We start from the raw sequence: 15,632 nt of genomic DNA, 5'->3' as shown, positions 1-15,632 counted from the left end.
AAGTATTTTGTTACAGCATGCACATACGAGACTGCCACCATTTCCATCTGTATAATGACTGATACAAGAAATGAAAAGACACTAGTGTGGAATTATAAAGTTTGGGACAGATTTTCAGTGTCCGTGCAGTGTTCAAGGCAAAAGCAGGCTGTTATGGCTCTCCTGTCCCCAGCAAACACCAGTCCACCTTGCTTTTCATTTACAGCATGAAGGAAACCCTGTAAGGCTGATCCATTAGGACCTGCTAGAGCAGGGTGCTAGCTCTAAATGACTGTATTAATTACATTTGTGTTGCTAGGACCATGACACTGGAAAGAAACAATTTAAGATGGGGAGGATTCATTTTGATTCCGAGTCTCTGAGGATAGAGTTCATCATGGCAGGCAAGAAAGAGTTCGTGTGGAAGGCATGTGTAGTAGAGTCTCTTTATATCATGACGGACTCAAGAAGCAGAAGGACAAAGTTCATGAGAGCCAGGAGCAGATATGATATTCAAAAGCACACCTTTAGCTGCCTACTGTCAGGAGTTCCCAACACCTAAAGCCTAAAAGATAGCACTACAAGCTATAGATGATCAAAGCATGAGTCTCTGAAGGGCATTTCCCTTTTAGACCACAATAGTCACTAGGACTGGAGAATGATTTTACAAGATTCCATTTGGAAATGAAGAATAAACTGTATTTAGTTCCATTCAAGATACAGTCCTACTGCCTCATGAGAGGCTCTACCTACAGCCTAACCTTGTGTGAAATCTGGGTTAGCCTAAAGAGATGGCTTTGTTTAGGAATATGAACTCTGGCATGTAAACATGAAACCTGGTGGACATTGGAACTGTGGGGAAACTGGATGGTCAGTGTGAGAGGAGACATAATGTCCTGGGGAAAGCTAGGTATACAGGACATCCCACACATGTGGGCAGAACCAGCCAACAGGAAAAGGGATGAGGACAAGCAAAGAGCCACCATGAGCATAGCCCACCAGAAACACCAAGCTCTGCCTTATACTACAGGTATATTCTCCATCATGAGCCCTTTGTGTCTAAGGTAACGAGAAAATCATTCTTTCTTGATTCTACTAAAACGAAGAAGGCAAAATAATCAGTTTTCTAAGGGGAATATGTTTTTTGGAAGAGAGAAAAAAATGCACAGCTCGCCCAAGGGTGTTCATTGTAATGCTATTCATAGCAGCCCAAAGCTGGAAACCGGCCAAATGCCCAACAGGCAAGCATGTGAGGGTGCCAATTCATAGAAAGGGGTGCCTGGAGGCAGCTGAAACCAAAACAAGACAGGAAACTCACTCCTCTCTTGTTGAGATGGAAGTGTGCACATCACAGTATTGGGAAAAGGCCAGAGGTTATATAAATAGTTGACATTTCAAGTATTTTTTAACTCTTCCTGTCAACTTGTGAATATAAGGGAAATTTATCTTTTTACAGATGGTTATTTAAAAAAAAAATGCTTTGAGCCACACAGCATTACTCTCTACTTTTCTGTCTTTGGAACAAAGCCACCATGGAGTTCACCCACTTGCTGCTAAACTTCAGGGTTGGATGTCACAAGGGCTTGATGGTGACAGGATGGGTGTGGAGAGTGCTTCTGAGATAAAGAGGGAAGCAGGCAGACCAGCTCAAAGCTCACCTTGCAGGCCACCCAGATCAGACCTTCAAAGAAACCGTGGATGGAACAGGGTGGGGATGGGGACAGTGTGTCCTGTACTATGCAGGAGATTCAGGTGTGCATTCTTTGTCATTGCACTGTCATCTGACTGTCTAGGCTAGTGCTCTGTGTCTCCTATTCCCCAGAAAGACAACAATGGAGAGCCTCATAGGTAAAGCTCCCTTCCTGGCGGGGTGATCATGAACAATAATGGTTCTGGAGATTTGTCATTGGAAATCTCTTATGCTGGACAATGTATGAAGAAAAGAGGTTTACCTGGCCCACGATTCTGATGGCTAGAAGGTCCAGACAGCACGGAGCAATATCCGATAAGGGACCCCTGGCTGTATCCCATGTCAGGTGTTAGCTAACTGTGAGAAGAGAAAGGGTGAGGGGAGAGATCACATGAAAAGGGAGGCAATGAGAGGCAAGGAGAGAAGGTTGCTTTTTTATTTTAATGTTTTTTTGTAGCCAACTCTTCAGAAGAACCAATTTTGCCCTAATTTATATTACTTATTTTGTTCATTGCTCTGCTCTGAGAAAACACCTGACAGAAACAATTTAATTGAGAAAAAGACTTACTTCATTCATGACTTCAGTGGGTTCTGTCCATCATGGTGGGTAGTGTGTGGCAGAGCAGACAAGCTCATATCGTAGCAGGCCACACAGTGGAAAACAGAGATTCTGATGGTCTGCTGGCTTTTCTTCCATCTGGAATTAAACTTCAACATGAGTTCTGATGAAAACAGATCATACTCTATGCCACCATTTGCTGATGGTGACAGGTAGGCCCACTGAGAATCACATGTACACACAATCAATGAATCCTGAGATACTGCCTTAGGAAGTTGGGGTTGCTATTTCCCCAGGCCACAAATAAAAAAAGGCAGAACTGGTATACCACCAAGAGGCCATACAGGAACTAAGCTGATGCGTGTGCCTCCAGATGATGGTTATGATAAAGGCCCCATTGACTGTGAGTACCTGTTATGGTCTTGGCATCATGTGAGTTAACTGTCTCGCTAACTTAGAAGTCCCCACATTGTAACCGAGAACCCTTAAGGCTTAATGTCTAAGACCCTAGCCTGGGTGTTCAAATTGACAAAGTTCAATGGTTTGTAAGTGGTTTAATTCTTTCCCGTTTACTTACTCATTCAGGGAGACAGGCATGCCACAGCAGGTTGTGTGGTGGTCAGAGGAAACCCTTCGGGAGTCAGCTCTTTCCTTCTACCATGTGGATACCAGGGACTTGAACTCGGGTCGTCAAGCTTTATCTGTTGAGCCATCTTGCTGCCCCCTGTAAGTGGTTTAAATGTGGTTTGTCTTTCCAAGGTTGAGGTACTTTTCAGAGGTGGAACTTCATGGAAAGTCACCAGAAGCTCCACTCCAAAGAGATTAAGGTAGGTCCCAGAAATGCTGGGTTAGTTCTCACCATGGGTTTTCACATAAACAGCAAACATATAAAACTGTGCAAAGTTACCCAGCCTCAGGTATCTCCTTCTATGAATGGACTCACATAGTAGAGTGTGATATGGTTTGAAACTCACGGTTCCCAGCCCAAGAGATGTTTGGGAAGATCCTGAGGTCTAGTTAATGGAGAGAGGTCATGGAGGATGGGCTTTGCAGATGCCTATGCCTGCTTCTGTTCTCATTCTCTGCATCCTGATCTGCCACGATGGGAAACACAACAGCTGTACTCACCCACATCCACAGCTTGAGCCATATATTCTCCTCTCTGAAGGACAATGTCATCCTGAAACCACAGACAAAGTAAACCCTTTCTCCATTAAGCTGCCATGTAAGGAATTTTGTCATTCCAGTAAAGATAGCTAGTACAGGTAAGAGGCAAGTAGCTATGCTTGCTGTTCTGTCCAAATTCCTGATCCACAATCCTGCACACATGGTTTTTATATGTGATTAAATATGAGTGGTTTGTTACTTTATATTATTGAATAATTAGAGCCACAACCATGTCAATATAAAACCCATCAAAACAACCTGACCAGGTAAGAATTATCCTGAGGAAATTGCATCAGTGAGTCTGTAGAATTTGTTCAAGCTCAATTCATAAGAAGCAAAGTCAGAATTTGCACCTATTCCTGTCTGACATTAAAGCACAAAGCCTTTTCCAGGACAAATCACATAGCCCCAACAGGATCATCTCCATGGTGCCCAGTAAGTTTCCCTTGAGAGTGATGGCCCCTGTTGCACAAGTTCCCAATGGCTACCAGCAGTTTATGGGTACACAGAGATGGTAGTGCTCAGAAAAAAAGCACCTGATAATTGCTGTCTGTGCCAACTATTCTACAAAATCCCAGTCTCCTTCAACAATAGTTCAACTACACTCAAATGCTTAGGGCCCCTTGGTGGTTTAGAGGATCCATGAGGTACTCCTGGGTACCTTTGATATGGGCATTACAGTCCCCCACCAAGAATCTTGCTGCAACACCCTGAGGTATTGAGAAGACTGTCAATATGCATATCTTACCTGTGTATCCAATAACCTTGCTCAAAGTCAGAATTTCGCCATATTTGTCAAATGAAGATGTTAACTCCAAGGCCATTGTTGCTGTAGAGTGCAGGCTTTCCTGTTGGTTCCACTTTCTGCCCCACTGACCATCTCTCTCACCTCCATCAAGGACCCCTAGGATGTGGGGCTTCTGTTTGATCTAAGAGTAAACTGAAGGAGACCATTTGTACTGTGGCAGTCAATCACATCTCAGTATTTACCTTTTCTGTAAATGAATCTTGATGTCCTAGTCTATATCCTCTTGCTTGATAAGGTCTCTATGTCTAGGGCCTGAATCCATGATCTAAATGTAATTCCATAAACTCACCCCCTTACTAGCTGCCTCCATCCACTTGACATACATTATAGTTTTGAATAACACCTGGTGTTTCATGGCTCATCAGTAAAACACCTCCCTCTTTCAGACATTCTGAATACACTGCTTACCTGCATAGTCAATGCCCTCCTTCCACAATATTTTGGGTGGGTGTTCAAGCTACCTAACAAAGTGATGTCCCCGGCCTGTAGTTATCTCTGGGCTCTGAAAGGTCAGAATTCCAAAGATGGCACTCATATCCAAGTCCTCAGATTCTCTAAAAATAAGGAATCAAGAAAGAAGGGGGAGATAAGTTAAACCCTGGTAAGTGATGGACTTTATATCTTCTTTTCATTATCACCCTTTTTTTCCTCCTTGGATGTAGGACACAGGTCTAAATAGAAATAAAATCACATTATACCACCCAATAGTAAACAAAAACACCTTTCCTAAAAAGGAAAATATTGATCATATTACAATCTAATCACAGAATTATACATAAATGATACCTCATGAGGTTATGGGTTGAAATAACTGATTACATAATAAAATGGCAAGAAAATGACAAGAGGGGCAACTCTGCATAGAGAAAAAAAGATGTATCAGTACAGAGTTAGTCAAGTTGGAAACAGAAGCTCTTAGTTAAGTGGTCTTGAGATATCTCGCTTCTCCAAACTAGTTTCCTGGATTATAACCTAAGACCCTAGTAGCATTTATCTCACAGTATAAGTATCACCTGAGACATGCATGTAAAATCAGTGTGTACATAAAACATTTGTCCATGTGTAAGATGATGCAGACACTTCAAAGATGCTTGTCTGGAGAAGGAAGAAGAGGAAAAAGGAGAAGACAGAATAAAAAGTAGATAGAAGATGAGAAAACACAGTTTTTCCTGGAAAAAAAATCTTCCATACGCAGTCAATGCATCTTTGATTCAGACAGACTGTCAATCACAAGAACTCTCGGTTACCCTTACACGAGAATGAAGATTAAAAACCATAAAGCACAGGTCTCTGTGCGCGTGTCATGCTCCCCTGGCCAATAGAGGGCACAAGGACCCCAACGGACGCAGACCCTTAGAGCACTGCTCTCCAACTGAAAGGGCTGCTTGGGCTTGTAAGCCCAACTGTGCTATAATCAAGTACATTTCCAGAACTATTTTGTTGAAATATTAATCCTCTACATGAGTATATACTATCCAACAGATGGGGTTTCTACTATTAAGAGTTCTGACATTGATTTAAAAATGCATTCTTCCTTGCTTTAAAAATACATTCTTCCTCACCCACCTTACACACTGTGGAAGGTACGCTGATACTAAAACCCCAGTAGCTCTGAACAATTTTTACCACTTACGTAATTTTACCCTTATTTGGAGTCCTTCTATTAGCCCTGAGAATTATGTTATTAAAACCATGAAATGCATTGGATGAAAATATATTTCATTAAGTAAAGTTTGTATGACATTAGCAGTTAATTAACTTGTAATTGAAATCGGGAGTTGAGTTGATTTTTTTTTTTTGAGGCTAAAAAGGATCCCATATTTTAGAGGCACAACTACATAAAAGCTAGAGTTTATAATTATATGCTAGCCTTCATGTTCTAACTCCATGTAGAATTTTATTAGAATGCTACTTTTGACTAAGATGGGACCCTGGATTTTCACTGCTGTAAAGATCATACACATTTGTTTGGGTCCTTCTGGTTGTCTAGTGACCAGCAACACACTCCTTGGACCTTCTTTCATGCTGCATCAAAGTTTAAAGTCCCATATGCTCACATCCTACCTTCCTCCATTCAGGATATAGGCTAGGACCTTGTTCCAGACAAGATGTAAAACGAAATTTCCTAGAAGCTTCTATGATGAGCAGAAGCCAAATTTATCCTTGGTTCCTTGGACAGAGTCATTAGAGTCACTGATATTTTTTTTTGAGCCATGTCTACATTACTGGGGACAAACATTAAGGTGAAGCCAGAACCTTGAAGTTGATCAGCCAAAACTGGAAATTCCTGGGGTTTGGACTGGTCAGCCTCATTGTCCAAATCATCGTAAATGGACGATCAGCTTTCCAAGTTGGATGGAGATGTCTTGTGGGGTGCCAGCCCTGTCCCAGAGTGAGATCTTGCTCCAGTGGCTCTCCTTGCAACCTTTTCCTATCTGTGTCAGATCTTGTGCTTGCTGCCCTGTGGACTCTGTGATGTCTTCCATGCCCTGTAGCATCAAAAGGGCATATATGTATGATCTCCATTTCTATGTGGAAAAATCAGCTTCAGAAACAAACAGTGCACCAAGATCCTTCAGAGGCTTCCTTAGATCCTTGCCCCAGATATACAGAGCCTGGGTCCCAGCTGGCTGAACCTAGCTGCCTAGGCCCCGTGTCAAGGCTGCTGGGCTCCAGCTGAACACTACTAAGTAATTCCTTAAAGCAGTTTAGTGTTTACATGCATGCTCCTCTGTGAACTGGTATGTGGGTGAAGTCACCTCAGCTACCTTTCCCATGTGAGACTGTGATAGTGGTGGCCCTGTTACCAGTCAAGTGTGATTTTTGTAGCAAAGAGCCAGGCTCTGAGTTCTTCCTTTAAATGTTAAATAGCGTATAAACTGAGCTCTCTTCTACCCCAATCCCTACCTACAAAGCCAAGAAACGTACCATCCCTTGTCAACTCATTGTACGGGTCATTCATCCGAGACCTTCCCTGACTCCCACAAGGAGTGTACTCTTCCTTCATGTCCCATCCTCAGGTCCAAGCAATACTCCAGTCCACCACATGGCACTCAACCACTCCTGTCTAATCCATGCCTAATGCTGACCAGTCTTTTCATGGTGACCACTGTCCTTCCCTGTCAGTGTTTCAGCTACTCCCCTCCGTCTGTAGAGGAGTCAGATGGAGTTTCCCAAAACTAACTGTAGTCACCTAATTCTTTCAAACCACCTGTCAAAAAAATGAACTCAAATCAGATAATAGTGTAAATGTAAGACCTAAAATGACAGAACTTATAAAAAAGAAACATACAAGAACACTGTTGTGAAATGGAGCGAGCCATGGATTTCTTAAATGGGACACAAAAAAACAAGTATGAACAGTAAATCGGTGCCTTAGCCTCGAAAATACAAAAACTTCCTTTTGATGCTTAAAATCAAAGAGGTGGGAGGGGGAGGAGAGAGAAAGAGGGAGAGAGAGAGAGAGAGAGAGAGAGAGAGAGAGAGAGAGAGAATATCAGCAAAGCATGTACCTATACTAAAGAAACTTTAAAATACTATAAAAACAACCCAAAAGAAACCTGGTTTGAAAAGACAGTTCAAAAAAGAATAGACAGATCTAACAAGTAAGCATGGGGAAATGTCCTTGACATACTAACTCTGTGGGAAATGCAAGCTAAACGCAGGAAAGACATACTACTACCCTCTAACATGGATGGCTAAAACCAAGAAGGCTGATGAGCAAGTCACAAGGATGTAGAGCAGCTGGAACTGTCATGATTTTCAGTGCAAACGCAAATGGTATAATTACTTTGAACATAATTTGCAAGTTTCTGATAAAACACACCACAAGACCTCTCTGTTTTGCTTAGCTATTTACCCAGGGGAAATGAAAACTTGTGTTTCCACAAAAAGCTTTTTCACAAAAAATTCTAGCAATTTTATTCATAATTGCCTAAAACAGAGACTGACCCAAATTTCTCCTTACCCGTGAAAGAGTGGGGAAATGGACACACACACACACATAGCATGGTATTCTAATCTGTATTTAAAAGGAACAAGGTCTACATTGGAAAAGAACACAGGTGAACATCATCTGCACCACGTGGAGTGACTGTCTGTACTATTCTGTCCATCTCCAACCACAAAACCACAAGGTCAGAAGGCAGGTGGGTGGTTATCTGATGTGGGGCCCAGGGGGTGGGGTAGGGTGGGGGTTGACTTCAAGGGTGGGGTATGAAGCAACCTTTTGGGGTCAATACTGTCCACTATCTTTACCGGTTACACAACTGTGTACCATTCTAAACTCCACACACGTACTTTTTACAAAGAGTAAATTTTCCCGTCAGCAAATTGTCTCAATAGATGGAACTCAGGGTATATTTTTTTCAGGGAGCTCCCTCATGTTGCTTTGAAAAGTCCTTTTGAGTCTAGCTATTCAAGAAAAGTAGAGTTTATATTAAGAGGTCAGAAAATAGAATTATATAGACATCATACTGTCCCAAGCCTAGAAGGTGGGAAGTGAAGGGTCCTATTTGTGTCTACCAAGTCCCATTCTGTTGTCCTCAGGTTGTTTCCTATTTCTGACCCTATCGATACTCCGGTCTATAATTCCAGGTATAGCATCTGATGGTTCATCTCATCATTCTGCCCACTGGATAACATGCCTGGGAGACAGACGCCTTGTTCAAGGTGTTATCCTCAACCTTCAGAGATCAAGAAAGTCGGGACTGCTGAGGACAGTCCATAACACACATTATCTTCTAGGCTTTAGCTTAAATCCAAAGGCCTGAGCCTAATGAGTCAGGTGCTCCTTACCCCTTCAGTCTTCCTCTCCAGTCTCAGCCTCACCCTCAGCCCCAGCAGCAGCTCCAGCTCCCAAAAGCCTTTGGGCCTTTCTAGGTTCCTCTTTGCCTCACCTTCCAAGTTTGAGATTCTAGATTCTTTGGGGTCACTGCCTCCGCCGGAAAAATTCTGAATGCCACTGGATTGTTCGTCTCTAGACTCTGGGAAAGCTGTATCTCTCTGTCTTAAATAGCTCAGAGACCTGAAACATTAGGACTACTCATGCGCATGTGTGCACAGTAGGTAAAAATGCAGATCAAGTTGGGACTTGAGACTCGTGTGTTAACCTCAGCTCTACAGACACTGAGATAGGAGGATCCTGAAACAGAACCGACACATGAAGGTGCTTGCTGTGTCGCCTAGATGGATTTAGAAACCAGGTGTCAATAGTCTTCCGGGTTTCTGGGGCAGCCACTATGCCAGAATTTGTGTCCCTGTGTTTTTAAACATCTTAGAAACACAAGAGAATGATTTTTTTTGTTGTTGTTTTGTTTGGTTTGGTTTTTGGTTTTGGGGGGGGGGGTGGAGAGTTATTTTGTTTTTTGTTTGTTTTTTTTGTTGTTGTTGCTGTTGTTTTGGGTTTAGAGTTCATGGCTTCAAAGGATTTCTTCCACCATGGCAGGGAAAGCATGCATGCTCCAATCATGGTGGTCGGAAAGGAAAAAGGATAGGATGAGAAGCAGGTATTACCCTTAAAGTTATATGTCAAGAAACCTACTTCAGAATCCATCCAGGTTCCACCTCCTAAGTGTCCACAACCTCCTTCCTGAAGCCGCACCACTGCTAAAGATCAGTGCTCAATACAGGAGCCTGTAAGAGAGACAGGGCCGTGAGTGGTGTTTCATATACAAATCATAACACACTGTGATTTCATTACGACTGCAGATCACTCACTGACCCACCAGGGTGTTCTGTTGGACTGTCCTCAGACTGGCTGGTCTCTGGTTTCCAGCTCTGCCTTCTAAGCTATTCCAGAAGGCACCATGTGCAGTGAGGACGGAGCGGCAGGACTAGCATCTGTCAGGATGCCATTTGCCCTCCATGCTTTCCCTCTGCCAAAGCTACTGGCAACATTTGAGACGATGCCTGGGCTGAGAGATCACTCCGTTCCTTACTCCATTCATTTACACTATGGAGACATACATTTGACTGCTATTTTTCCAATGACTTATTCCATTTAGTACCTTCTTTTGACCATGGCCCCCCTGCTGCCTGCAGGACACTAGCAAAAGGTAAATAGTTACCAGTGACACTATTCCTACAATTAGTAGGGAGACAGATGTTAATCAACTCATTACTAATTTATAATTAGAGTCTATCAGATTCTCTACTTTCGGCTGAATGAGCCTCATGAAGCTCATGCTTGGATAATGGAATTCCTCACTACCAGGGAATCCCGTTTGCTGCCTTAACACCCAAGTCTAGTTCATATATTACTCCTTTGGGAAGTTTGTGAGCTACAAAGCCATCCTGTCTTGCCCAGGAGGCTGGGTTCTCCAAGCTCATTTATACACTGCTACCCTTACAATGTGTGAGTCTGTAGTACCTCTGCTGGGGAATGTGTGGGCAGGGGGCGCTGGGAGTCTGGATATGAGATGGAAGTAGTGTAATCTGCTCACAGAACTGGCCAGGGCCTCCCTCGACACTGGAGCTAACTGTAACCCTAATGCTACAGCAAGAATAAGGCCAAAACCTTTGTTCAGAACGCTGCTATATGGGTCTACAGGGATCCAGGAAATTTGCGGGTGAGGGCCTGTCCAGGGCTTTGACATCAAGAAAATACTTAACGTTTATCTCCATACCATTCTAGTTAGTAGTAATGCCTGAAAAACGCAGATTAAACTTTCCACCTAGATCACTGGACTGGTCTTGTAAGAAAAAGCAATGCTCTAAATTATCAGATAAACTGAGGGGGGAAAAAAACAATTTAAACCTAGATTAAATACACGTTTTGTACCAATATAAATCTGTGGATTTGAAAGGTATGTGGTTGTTATATAAGAAAACATCTCCATGTTTGGAAAGGCAACATCAATATGTAGAGGGCTGAAGGGTCCACACTGTTTGGAACTTACTAACAAATCGATTCAGGGGGGAAAAGTATTGCGAAAGTATGTAGAAACTTTCAAACCTCTGTAAAAGTTCCCTAACCCGACAGGCTTTGTGTCCGGTGCAATATGGATCGTTGGTGAGACCCTGCAGGAAAACTGAAAAGTTTGAAGCCAATCAACTCGGGAAAAGTTAGCCCAGTTTTCTCTGCTTCGGTTCGCTTTTGAGTCCTTTGTCTACAAAAGACTTCTTGTGTTCCTTTCCCCGGGAATCTAAGACTTATTCACATCCTTTTCTCTGGATTTTCACCTTGTAGGTTTCTGAGTCTTGGACCAACGGCCAGAAATAAGAGTGAGTGTTCAGTTATAGGAAAGGAAAAACTTTTCATTGATTACATCAATCTGAGGTCGGAAAAACCACTGTTAAAAGCAAGAGGTACCGAGCCGTGCTCAAAAAGAGCGTCGGACAATGCACACAGCACAGCTTTCAAATTCTTGCCTTGCTGTGAGCCCACTCCCAGCTTCAAGACCTTCTAGAAGTTACTTTTAAGAAGTTACTTTTTAGACTCAGTCTCTCTACTTTCTACAGTTGTTCTAGGAACAAACCTCAGAGGTCTGAGTGAGGGAGAAGAAGGAGAACTCACGAATGTTTCACACCACGTGTCTTCTCAACTACGGTGATTTACGGTCGGGGCTACTTTTACAAAGCCGAAACTCAAGAAAAAGGTGTAATTATTGGTAGTCTATCTGTACTAGAAAAGCGACACAACATTAAGAATTATTTCGAAGGGGCAGAACACATTAGCCTTTTCGTGGGTCACTTTAGAAACCGGGCACGGCCCGTCTGGGCTTTACTTTCACGAGGGCCCCACTTCAGAGGTAAAGGACACGAGGCTTGCTCGGCTGCCTCAAGAAAACAATGAAGGGCCTCTCAGGCTTCCCTCCTTCGGCTACTCACACGCAGCTGGCGAAACTGAGGCTGAGAAAGGTGAGGCTCGGACCCGACCCGCCGTGAGCAAGCCCGAGTTTCCTTGTCCGGGCCCGGGGCTGCCCACGACGGTGTCGGGCGGCCGCAGCCCAGGAAGAGTTTGAACTGTGCGGTTGGGGAGTACTTTCTGAGTTTCGAACAATTCCCTTCCGAATGGCCCTCGGGACAGGTCCGGTCGGTCTTCCGCCGGCGCGGCCGCGCACCGGGGCGGTGGCGTGGCGCCGGGGGTCCCGCGCGCTGCAAGCATGGTGGGCGCGCTCCCGCCCGGGCGGGAGAGCATCGTGCCACGCCAACCCCGCGAGCCCGCGCCCCCCGCGCCACGCCCTGCGCCCAGGCCGCGGCTCCTCCCGCGCTGGCGGCCGCCGAGCGGTCCGGGCGGCGGCGGGAGGAGGAGCAGGAAAAGCGGCCGGGGGAGGAGGAGGCGGAGGCGGCGGCGGAGGCGGGGAGGGCGGGCGGGGCCCGGAGAGTTTAAAGCCCATCGAGGGGGTGGGGTGCGGGGAGGCGGCAGGAAGGGAAGGGCGCTGCGACCAGTGGCGGGCGGGATTCGCGTTCCGAGACCCACGGGAGCACGAAGTTTCCGCGCACCGTCTCACGCACGGCGACTGGGACCGTCCAGTGTCCGTCTTTGCCTTCGGTTTTTCTCCGTTGTGACTCGTGCAACGTGTGGCCAGCGGCCACGCGGAGGCGACGAGGAGCTGCACGTCAGGTAGGAGTTGGGCGGGGAGCGGCGGCAAGTTACTTTTGTGGTCCGCGCCTCGCGGGGCCCGGCGGCCGGGCGGCTCCCCGCGCCGTCATTGTCTGCGCTCGGGGCCGCCCGCGAAAGGGACGCGGGGCCCCGCGAGGCGCGGCGGGCGGAAGGGCGTCGCCTTTGGGGGTCTGGGGGGCTGCGGCGGGCCCGCGGCGGGGCGGCACGGGATGGCGGGACGGGGCGGCGGGCGCGCGGCTGCGGCGCCCCGCAACGCTCTCCCCTGCGCTCCAGCCCACGGGGGGGAGGCGCGGGGCCCCGAGCGGCACATTCTTGAGCCGTCTTGTCCGACGGCGACGGCTCGGGGGGCTCGGGCGGGGGCTGCGGTCACGGCCGCGCTTTCGGGGGCCACCGCCCTGGAGGAGGATGGGCGCCCGGGGGGTCACCGGAGAAGCGGGTGCTCCCGCTGCGCCCCGGGCCTCGGCGCGCGCGCCAGGCGGACTGGGCAGCGGTGCCAGACACTCCCAAGTCCCAAGCGAGCGCGGCCCGAGCCGCGGCCCGAGGATCCGTACCCCCCCACACACACTCCCCAACCCCCACCCCTTTCTTTCTTCGGGTCTGTTAGTGGCCCCGCTACCCGTCGCTGGGGCCTAACACCAAGTTTGAGGGCTCGCGAACTAGCAGCCCGCCAGCGGTGGAAACGTGATAAGAGCGGTACCGTTTGCAGAAGGAAATTTCTGATGCAACTCTCTGCCTTTGCTGATTGCCTCTCCAAACGCCTGCCTGGCGAGGGCCTGAGGCATGTGCGTTATGGAAATTAGGGTATTCTTCACTTTTAAAAAAAAAATGTATTTGTCTTTTCTTGGTGTTGGAAGAAACCCCGCGAACTTCTTTTCATTTGCTTTGACCGAAAAGTAGGAAAGCCACAGGTGATTTTTACAAGGCTCTAGTTCTTTAGGATGTTTTTGAAAAACTCTTTTTTTGTAACTGTTTCATTCAAGAGATGCAAAGAAAAAGTCCAAAACAAGTAGCATTAGTGAGTAAATATGTGTTATTGCACAACTTTCCCTTTGCGGCTGTTTAAAAGGCCAGGCCCAGAAGACTTTGTTTCAGAAAATGCTGATTCAGCCATTTGAAGCCCCTGAGTTTCAGAAATGGTGCTCAATTTAACGTTTCGCCCTGCTTTACCAGACTCCAGTCGTTAACATCCCCCCCCCCCAGCACCCCGGCGGGCACACACTAAGGCTAATATTTTAGTGAGGTTCCTATTTTACAGAAGTGGACCTCGAGTTCTGGATTTCTGCAGCTGAGGGAATTGTGTAAGGCAAAGGATGAAGGAGTCTTAGTGTATTTCACCAAGAGTGCTGCGGTCAAATGTGCTCCCAGGAATGAGTCTTGCCTACCAAATTTTGGTCTTAAAAAAAAAAAAATCAAAACTTTAAGATTAGTGAACATACTTTTTTTGAGTTTTACTGGGAATCTTTGAAAGACTGGCACGAGCCAGTCCCCACATTACAGGGAGGGAATTTGAGGACAGACGGAGTTGCAGCCCAGCAGGCATTGCCGTAACTGAGAAGTGTAGCCACTGATACTTAGGTAGCATTTCGCAGTTTACAAGGCACTTTCAAAAGCCCTGTTGCTTTTTATCCCACTTTGTGGTCCCCACGGTCCCCATTTCACAGGTCTGGAAACCAAGGCTCAGGATGTTAACTGGTATGCCCTGGGCCGTACCAGCTAACAAAGGACAAAGCTCGCGGGAGACCTCCCGAGCTTTACACGTCTGCAAAAGCACGTCCACTTCTAGAAGAAATGGTGTGGAGGAGGGACACCCTGCTCGACACACAACAGAGCAAATGGAGGACGGGGCCTGGTTTCTTAGACCAGTCGATCCCAGCCCTCCAAGATTAATGCCACGTAGACCAAGCAATTATCACTGGGTTTTTTCTTCTTCTTTTTTATACTTACATACTCATTTATTTTGAGAAGAAACTTCAGTGTTCATGAAATCATGAGTTTGATATGGTAACTTTGTTCATTATAATTAAAATTAAAATGTTGTGTGGCCCCTAAATCACTACCTACTGCACATTACTTGGCCTGTATTGCTTGTAAGGCAATATTGGGTTGGTCAAAGTGGATTTTGTAGGTGGACTAGGGAACCAGAAAGCAGGGCAGATTTTTGGTGGCTAATTGTCTGGGACTTTATATGGTGGTTACTGCTCTGGTTGGGAGCCAGAGCAGCTCTCTGTCTCCAGTTAGCCTCCACTGGGCTTGAAGAGCAAAATCAGAACCAAAGATCCAGGTCAAAACTTACCTAGGGTATTGCTGAACCCGCTGGGTCAGAGGCTTTACAGTGTTTCGAAGCCAAACTTGGGTTGAACCAAGGCATCCATGTGCCTTTAGCTCATTTTAGAGCTGTACAAATTCTTGATTGGTGTATCTTTTAAAAAAAAAAAAGTATTTTATAAATGGTATAATTTGGGAAACCTATTTGCTTACAAGTTTGTTCAACGTGTAAGAAACTACGCTGGGGGCAATTGTCCATCTATGGAGACTCAGTGCTAAGCGCCCGCCTGCCCGACATTTCAGTGCTGGCACCTTCCTAGGAGGGAAGCCTGTACATAATCCAGTGTCTGTTTCTCAGTCCGTTAAAACAACATGGAGGGCAGATGAAGCAGCTCAGTGTAGAGCTATGAGGAGGCCTTGGCTTTAACTCCAGCACAAATCCTCCTCCCTGCAAAAATTCCCCTCACAAAAACCCACAGCAGTATAGAGCTTTGAAAGGAGAAAATATTACTTGCTTTTCATTTAGGTGGTTGGTCACATGTTCAAATTTAAATCTTTTCCGTTAGTGAAGCTGTTTTTGATTTGGGGGGGGGGGGGG

General features: G+C 45.9%; 1 protein-coding gene across 1 annotated transcript in view; it reads left to right on the top strand.

Annotated features, from left to right (window-relative positions):
* The first annotated feature begins 12,539 nt into the window (after nucleotides 1–12,539).
* Grb10 (growth factor receptor bound protein 10) overlaps nucleotides 12,540–15,632 on the top strand; it is a 104,533-nt gene continuing 101,440 nt past the window's right edge. Inside the window, exon 1 of the mRNA XM_021177707.1 lies at nucleotides 12,540–12,769. The gene's annotated coding sequence lies outside the window, so the exon portion shown is untranslated. The remainder of the gene's footprint in view (nucleotides 12,770–15,632) is intronic.

The sequence above is a fragment of the Mus caroli genome, chromosome 11 (assembly GCF_900094665.2).
Source record: "Mus caroli chromosome 11, CAROLI_EIJ_v1.1, whole genome shotgun sequence".
Lineage (NCBI taxonomy): Eukaryota > Metazoa > Chordata > Mammalia > Rodentia > Muridae > Mus > Mus caroli.
The sequence above is the reverse complement of the archived record's forward strand: the minus strand, read 5'-3'. Positions and strand labels throughout refer to the sequence as shown.